We start from the raw sequence: 8,897 nt of genomic DNA on the forward strand, positions 1-8,897 counted from the left end.
GCATAATGCAAATATCCACATTTCCACACTAATCTACCAAAAGTGTTCTTGATAAAATTTTCAGTCATTTTGATGTGACTAAAACAATGGACAAATTTTACCTATTGCTTAATCAAACCACAGCTTTTGACAGAGTTTCTCTTTTCTTCTTGTGGCAAATTCTTCACTTGTCTTTCATAGTACTATTCTTGCTTGATAATCACTTTTTCATCTCTACCCTCTCTCCAGACACTTTTCTGGTTTGTACATTTCTTCTTAACTCCTAAACATTTGAGGATCCTATGAACTCTGACAAATTTTGAGATTCAATAGTATATATATAATAAAAAAATTTTTGTTGCAGGAAGTGCATGAATTTTTACAAACTCAAAGACCAGGGATTCTGAAAATAGACAAGCTGATGATGTTATACCTGAGTAAGATCAAAGAATGAATATTTACAGGGCTGTTTAAAAATACTGACAGGAAGATACGATCACAAAGAAAGGGAACCAGTTCACCAAGAGCATGTCATGTCAGATTAGCCTTGTTTCTTTCACTGACAAGAGTTACTGAACTAAAACAGATTTTTATCAAAGCATTTGACAATGACTTTCAATGATATCCTTTAGAGAAAGCAAAAGAAAAAATACATATCTAGGAAAAGATAACTAGAGGATTAGCAAATGGTAGGACAAACAATCAAAGAATTAGGTTAATGAAAACTTGTCCATTAAGAGATTTCTGTCTGGTGGATCTTGAATCAACAAATGAAATGCAAAAGCAAAAGATGAAATTACAGGATCCTAAAAGCTCTGGAGCTTTCTTTCTTCTATCTAGAACAATGATTTTCGATTGGAGGTTATTTTGCTCACATGGGGTATTTGGTAATACCTGATAACATTTTGGTTTGTCACAACAGGAGTTACTGCTGGAATACTGTGGATAGAGGCCAGGGATGCTACTAAACATCCCCACAATGTACAGGACAGACTTCTAAAACAAAGAATTATCCAGTCCTGCAACATCATTATTGCTATGATGGAGAATCATGATCCAGTGCTCAGTTCAGCTAGATATATACTAAAATGGGAATGACACAGAGAAGATTAGCAAGGAACCTGTGCAAGGATGACATACAAATTTGTGAAGCATTCTATATTTTTTTAATAAATAAATAAATAAAGAATCCTGATCTATACTCACTCCCTTGTGATCTCATCAATCCCAAGGCATTGAATATTAAAATCTAATGGCTCACTCAGAGAAGGCAATGGCACCCCCCTCCAGTACTCTTGCCTGGAAAATCCCATGGACGGAGGAGCCTGAAAGGCTGCAGTCCATGGGGTCTCTGAGGGTCAGACATGACTGAGTGACTTCACTTTCACGTTTCACTTTCATGCACTGGAGAAGGAAATGGCAACCCACTCCAGTGTTCTTGCCTGGAGAATCCCAGGGACGGTGGAGCCTGGTGGGCTGCCGTCTATGGGGTCGCACAGAGTCAGACACGACCGAAGTGACTTAGTAGTAGTAGTAGTAATGGCTCACTAGACAGCATATTAAAAAGTAGAGACATTATTTTACCAACAAAGGTCCATCTAGTCAAAGCTATGGTTTTTCCAGGAGTCAGGTATGGATGTGAGAGTTGGACTATAAATAAAGTTGAGCACCAAAGTATTGATGCTTCTGAATTGTGGTGTTGGAGAAGACTCTTGAGAGTCCCTTGGACTGCAAGGATATCTAACCAGTCAATCCTAAAGGAAATTAGTCCTGAATATTCATTGGACAGACTAATGCTGAAGCTGAAACTCCAATGCTTTGGCCACCTGATGCGAAGAGCTGACTCATTGGAAAAGACCCTGATGCTGGGAAAGATTGAAGGTGGGAGGAGAAGGGGATGACAGAAAATGAGATGGCTGGATGGCCTCACTGATGTGAGGGACATGAGTTTGAGTACATTCCAGGAGTTGATGATGGACAGGGAAGCCTGACGTCCTGCTGTCTGTGGGGTCGCAAAAGGACGGACAGGACTGAGCAACTGAACTGAACTGAATGACTTCCAAATTTAATCTCCCTCATTCTGACTCATAAGTCTATTGTCCACTAGCTGTCTCAGTTTAGATGACTAATAAATATTTCAAATTTAATATGTATTAAAGGAAGTTCTAATTCCCTCTAAACACATCCTACCCAAACCCTTCCCAATTTTAGTTAATGGCAATATATTTTAAAGCAAAAAACAAAGAAACAAAAAGGGTCATCCTTGATTTTCTTCCATTCAACTCCATGTGTTTGACCAGTATTTACTGTTAGTTCAACCTCTCAAGTCAAATCAGTTTTCGTCACATTCTCTGGTTCAAGCCATCATCATTTCTTTTTTAGATTATAGCAGTAGTTAGCATTTGAGTACCATGCTTTGAACCTCAAATATGTTATGGGTCTCCTCCATTTCTAAATCACCTGGTATGTTTTAACTCTTCTCAACTTCCAATATATAAGCCATAATTCTATTCATTTTATTTATTTAAAATGTCATAGATGTGACATCTTTTTTATTCATCAATTGAGGGAAGATTTAATTAGTTTACCTGAATGTAACAGAGTGTTCAGTACACAGTAAGTGGTTAATAGATTAGTATTTTCTAACAGTGAATATGACAGTAAACTCAGCATCCCCCCTACAATTCTACAGCACAAATTAATGTTTAAAGTCAAAATAACACTCCTCTGTTTAGAAATAAATATGTTAAAATATAAAATTATTTGGGTAAAATTATGCTAAGTTGAATTCAGTATGCACATCAATATTTAATAAAAATTAGTATAGATCAACATATGCTGTTCTAATTTACTTTAACAATCAATTATCAGCAAGAAAATATTTTAGACATTTTGAATATTTGTCGATGAACTAAATAACATACAGCTTATAAAGGTTTATTTGTGTTTATTAGTTAAAGCTGATCATGTGTAACTTTTTAATGCAGCAGGGTAATTGGAAAATATAAAAAGAAAGTGTGATAATGAAGTGTGTCCCTTCCTCTTACCCTGAGACAAATGGATACTATTATGAATCGTACTTCCTCTATTTCATTTTAATGGAAAGTATGGCCTCAGTGTCTGTGTAGTTCCCCTAATATTAAGGACTTTTCCTTCTATTAAATGTATTACATTCTGAGGCAAGTAATTATTTCTATTACTTGTATAATAGCTGATCTAATTAGTGATTAGGTTATTGCCAAATTCAATTTATGCTTTTCAAAAACATGCAGCCAAATTCTTCATGATCATTCATTTTTAAAGTATACCATTTGACATCTCTTCCTGCAGCAAATTCCTAAATTTAAAGCTTTATTTACACAAACACATTTAGATTTTATAGATATAATAAAATAAATACGTAATAAAAGATTGATTATATGTAAAAATCTGTTTAGAAGAAAATTATCAAGACATCATGCTGAATTATGTCTATTCAAATAAACAGATCTTTCATCAAATGCAATACTTTGACACAGTAATTTATCACTATTTTATTATTTAAAAATATTCTATTTATTTACTGAATATGCAAATGCTAAGACTATATATGAAGTGAAGTGAGAGTTGCTTCAGTTCAGTTCAGTTCAGTCACTCAGTCGTGTCCGACTCTTTGCAACCCCATGAATTGCAGCACGCCAGGCCTCCCTGTCCATCACCAACTCCCGGAGTTCACTCAAACTCACGTCCATCGAGTCAGTGATGACATCCAGCCATCTGATCCTCTGTCGTCCCCTTCTCCTCCTACCCCCAATCCCTCCCAGCTTCGGAGTCTTTTCCAATGAGTCAACTCTTCACATGAGGTGGCCAAAGTACTGGAGTTTCAGCTTCAGCATCATTCCTTCCAAAGAAATTTTTTGTATCCAACTCTTTGTGACCCCATGAACTGTAGCCTGTCAGGCTCCTCTGTCCATGGAATTCTCCAGGCCTGAATACTAGAATTGGTAGCTGTTCATTCTCCAGGGGATCTTCCCAACCCAGAGATTGAACCCAGGTCTCCCACATTGCAGGTGGATTCTTTACCAGCTGAGACACAAGGGAAGGCCAAGAATACTGGAGTCGGTAGCTTATCCCTTCTCCAGCAGATCTTCTTAACCCAGGAGTCAAACTGAGGTCTCTGGGATTGCAGGAAGCCCCACTTGAGAAAGCATCAGATAATAAATTTATTGATCATGTTTCAAATTGAGCTAAATCTTGTTACATGATCTATTAGTTTCCCAGTGCCACTATAGGAAACTACCACTAGCTAAGTGTCTTAAAATAGAAACTCCCTCTTTCATAATTCAGGAAGCCAGAAATCTGAAATCAAAATGTCTTTAGTGATAGTTTCTTCTAGAGGTTCAAAGGGAAATTCTATTTTGTTTCGGTTTTCTATCTTCTAGCAGTTTCTGGCAATCTTTGGCATTCCATGGTTTGTAGATCACTCCAGTCCCTGCCTTCATCTTCATATGGCCTTTCTCCTTGTGTGTCTCTGTGTTTCCTAAGCTACCCACCCCACTTATAACATCACCAGTCAATTGTGTTTAGGGCCTTGGCAACCCACTCCAGTACTCTTGCCTGGAAAATCCCATGTATGGAGGAGCTTGGTGCAGGCTACTGTCCATGGGGTCGCAAAGAGTTGGGCATGACTGAGTGACTTCACTTTCATTTTAATCTAATTTGACAACATCTTAAATAATTACAGCTGCAAAGTCTCTATATCTGAAAAGGTCAAAATCTGAGATTCTGGGTAGAGGTGAATTTGGGGAGACTCTGTTAAGTATATGGAGACACTATTTTATCCAGCCTAGTCTTCCCTTCCCCAAATTCATGTCTGTCCTACATGCAAAATGCATTCACCCCATCCCAACATCCCATCAAATCCTAACTTGTTTCAGCATTAACTCTGAATCTGAAATCTTCTCTGCCCTTGGAATCATTCTTCCCTTTCCTGGATCACATGTTGACAGCTGAGTTGCTCTATTCTATCTCCTGCCTGTAGAAACCCCATGCTCCCACTCCACTTCAGTTGTTAATTGCAGATCCTGTGCTTCTGATCAATTGGCTATAAATCTGAGGTTCCCATCAGCTCTTTCTTAGGTTAGATTACTTTGCTAGAGAGGCTCTTGGAACTCAGAGAAACACTTATATTTGACTGCTGTATTTTTTAAAGAATGTGATAAAGTATACAGGTGTTTACCAATCTGGAATTTCCCAAACTCTCTACTTTGGGAATTTTTATAGTGGTCTCATCACATAGGCATAATTGATCATTAACTCTATTTCTAGCCCTTCTCCTTTCTCATGAGAATGGCGGGAGGAGTCGAGGATTCCAAGCTCCAGTCATGGCTTGGTCTTTCTGATGACCAGTTCTCACCCAGAAACCCACTCAGAGTCATTTCATTAGAACAAAGACCCTCCTATCACCCAGGAAACTACAAAGATTATGTAAGCCCTGTGTCAGGAACTGGGGTCAAAGAGTAAGTATTAGAACAAAAGGTGCTCTCCCCACTTAGGAAATGACAACAGTTTCAGGAGTTCTGTGCAGGAACAGGGGTAAGAGTCCAATATATAATTTATGTTATCTCACACAACATCTACAAATTATCTTTACAGCAATACTTAAGACAGTGGTTGATAGCTGAGTATTATAGTCTATGAGGTTGACACATAAAATTAGCCTTTCCACATAGTTTAATGGCTTCCCTGGTGGCTCAAATGGTAAAGAATCCACCTGCAATATGGAAGACCTGGGTTTGATCCCTAGGTTGGGAAGATCCCCTGGAGGATACCAACTCCAGTCTTCTTGTCTAGAGAATCCCAATGGACAGAGGAGCCTGGCAACCTACAGTCCATAGGGTGGCAAAGAGTAGGACATGACCGAATGACTAAGCACTGCACATAGTTTAAAACTTTTGTTGTATTTTAACATGCATATTAAAATTATATTGTAAAACTGGCCCATGTTCAAGTAAATTTTTATGAAAAATACATTTTCACATGCCAGTTATATTGGTAAATAAACATGTCACAAAAGTAAAGGTAACTACACAGGATGTGTGGTTTCCCAGGTGGTTCAGCTGGTAAAGAATCTGCCTGCCAATGCAAGAGACTCAAGAGATACAGATTCCATCCTTGAGTCAGGATGATCCTCTGGAGGAGGGCATGGTAACCCACTCCAGACAGAGGAGGCAGGTGGACTTCAGTCCATGGGATCACAAGCACACACACACACACACACACACACACACACAGAGGATGTACTTCTTCATTATTGTGTCTAAAATTAAAGTTGTTTTAAATACCACATTTTTAATCACAGAAACTAAAACTTTGCATGTGTATTTTTAACTTATGTAAAAGTTAAAATAAGTCTAAAAATTTTACAAAGTGCATTTTCTTATCACAAACAATGCTTTTAATTAATTATCTTCTTACAGTACTCAACTAACAGAAACTGACAAATCCACATTGTTGTTTAGTTGCTCAGTCATGTCTGACTCTTTTGCAGCCCCTTGGACTGTAACCCACCAGGCTCCTCTTTCCATGGGATTTCCCAGGCAAGACTACTGGAGTGGGGTTGCCATATCCTTCTCCATACAAAGTGCATTTTGTCTTGAATTTTTACATTGTTAATGGTCCCCCCCCCTTTTTTTTTTCTAAAATAGTCTTTCATTTTAGGATTTTAGTCAGCCATAAAGTATTTCAATTATTACAGTTATAAAATAGATTCATGATAGGCTTAAGTTTTATGGCAAACACTGAAAGACAAATGATCAATTTTATAATTACTTTCTCTCTATAGTCTAACTATTCTTTATATATGCTCTGTGGCTAAAATAGAATAATATTTTCTGAATCTATCTCAAATTATGGAACTTTTGGTTTAGAATTGAGTTAGCTGACTAGGAAAACATTTGGTAATAGGGAGCTGAGTTATTCTTTATAGCTTCTCATTTCATAGATTTAGAGAAACTCATTATTTTATTTAATACATGTTCATTTGCAGATATAACTTACAAAAATAAACACTTTATTGTGACTGAGTTTATGGATGTATCCAAAGGTTATATTGTTTGAATCCTTTTAAAAAGTGCAAATAAGCACACAGTAAATGGATTTTCTTTTGACCTTGTTACTTTTCTAATTACTGTACCTGAATTGGTCAGCCAGGAAGTAAATGATAATCGTTTTGTAGTCCAGGTGCTTCCATGCATTACATGATTGCTTACTTTTTGGCAAATAAAAGAGATGGGGTGAGCAAGGAGAATTTCCAGCAGCATTGCTGGACAGGGTCATTATGATAACAATATTGTTGCATTTTAAATCACATAATTGAAAAATAAACATAAACATAATAAATAAACATAAGGAATCACTAGGCCTCTGGATAAATACCAAAGAAGTCTCATTATTATTTTTGTTCCTCCTGAGTGCCTCTGATGGTATTGTAATGCTTACATCAATATTTTGCTCTTAATAACTTCCATATATTTATGTGGTCTCCTCATCAGAGGAACTAAAACATTCATAAACAGCAAGCATTTATGAAATCCTTTCTCATGCCCTTAAGATGTTGTTAATACTTATTATAGATATAGAGAAAAGCTCTTGTGTTAAGCGAAGTGTCAATATATCACAGTGGTTGTCTAGGTAGTCTCTAAAAAAAAAAAAAAAAACATAAAATGTCTGCTTCCACTGATATGTTCACTCTACTTACAGTCCTTTCCTTTAGAGCAAGCTGACTCACTCCCTTAACTCAGTATCCATACTATAATATGGGAATAATAACATTTACTTCTTAACCACCCTTATGGCAGAAAGTGAAGAGGAACTAAAAAGCCTCTTGATGAAAGTGAAAGAGGAGAGTGAAAAAGTTGGCTTAAAGCTCAACATTCAGAAAACTAAGATCATGGTATCTGGTCCCATCACTTCATGAGAAATAGATGGGGAAACAGTGGAAACAGTGTGTCAAACTTTATTTTTTGGGGCTCCAAAATCACTGCAGATGGTGATTGCAGCCAGGAAATTAAAAGACGCTTACTCCTTGGAAGGAAAGTTATGACCAACCTAGATAGCATATTGAAAAGCAGAGACATTATTTTGCCAACAAAGGTCCATCTAGTCAAGGCTATGGTTTTTCCAGTGGTCATGTATGGATGTGAGAGTTGGATTGTGAAGAAAGCTGAGCACTGAAGAATTGATACTTTTGAACTATGGTGTTGGGGAAGACTCTCAAGAGTCTTCCCTTGGACTGCAATGAGATCCAACCAGTCCATTCTAAAGGAGACCAGTCCTGGGTGTTCATTGGAAGGACTGATGCTGAAGCTGAAACTCCAATACTTTGGCAACCTCATGTGAAGAGTTGACTCATTGGAAAAGACCCTGATGATGGGAGGGATTGGGGGCAGGAGGAGAAAGGGACGACAAAGGATAAGATGGCTGGATGGCATTACTGACTCGATGGACGTGAGTTTGAGTGAACTCCGGAAGTTGACGATAGACAGGGAGGCCTGGCGTGCTGTGATTCATGGGATCGCAAAGAGTCGGACACAACTGAGTGACTGAACTGAACTGAAGTGAAGGCATAATATGGAAATAATTCAAATAATGTATATGAAACACTCATTATATAGCCTGGAATAAAATTTAAAAAAAAAACTCACTAGATATTAACTTCTAAATTTCAGCATTCAGAAAGGTATATTTGTATATTATATATATATATGTATGTATTGTGTGTATATATATTTTTAATAAGTTTATACTATCATCCTCAAGCTTTTTCTTCAAACACATCTTCCCATTCCTCTCCTCCTTGCCTATACTTTCCATGATGCTGGCTAAGTTCCCCTTCTATTGTTGGTCAGAACATCCAACACTCAGAAATATTTCAGAGA

At 37.3% G+C, this 8,897-nt stretch overlaps 1 non-coding gene across 1 annotated transcript; it reads left to right on the forward strand.

The window, feature by feature from the left end:
- Nucleotides 1-1,041: 1,041 nt before the first annotated feature.
- LOC129645104 (U6 spliceosomal RNA) lies at nt 1,042-1,145 on the forward strand. Its single transcript, XR_008711196.1, has one exon. It is a non-coding gene; the product is annotated as a U6 spliceosomal RNA (small nuclear RNA).
- Nucleotides 1,146-8,897: the final 7,752 nt, after the last annotated feature.

The sequence above is a fragment of the Bubalus kerabau genome, chromosome 2 (assembly GCF_029407905.1).
Source record: "Bubalus kerabau isolate K-KA32 ecotype Philippines breed swamp buffalo chromosome 2, PCC_UOA_SB_1v2, whole genome shotgun sequence".
Classification (NCBI taxonomy): Eukaryota; Metazoa; Chordata; class Mammalia; order Artiodactyla; family Bovidae; genus Bubalus; species Bubalus kerabau.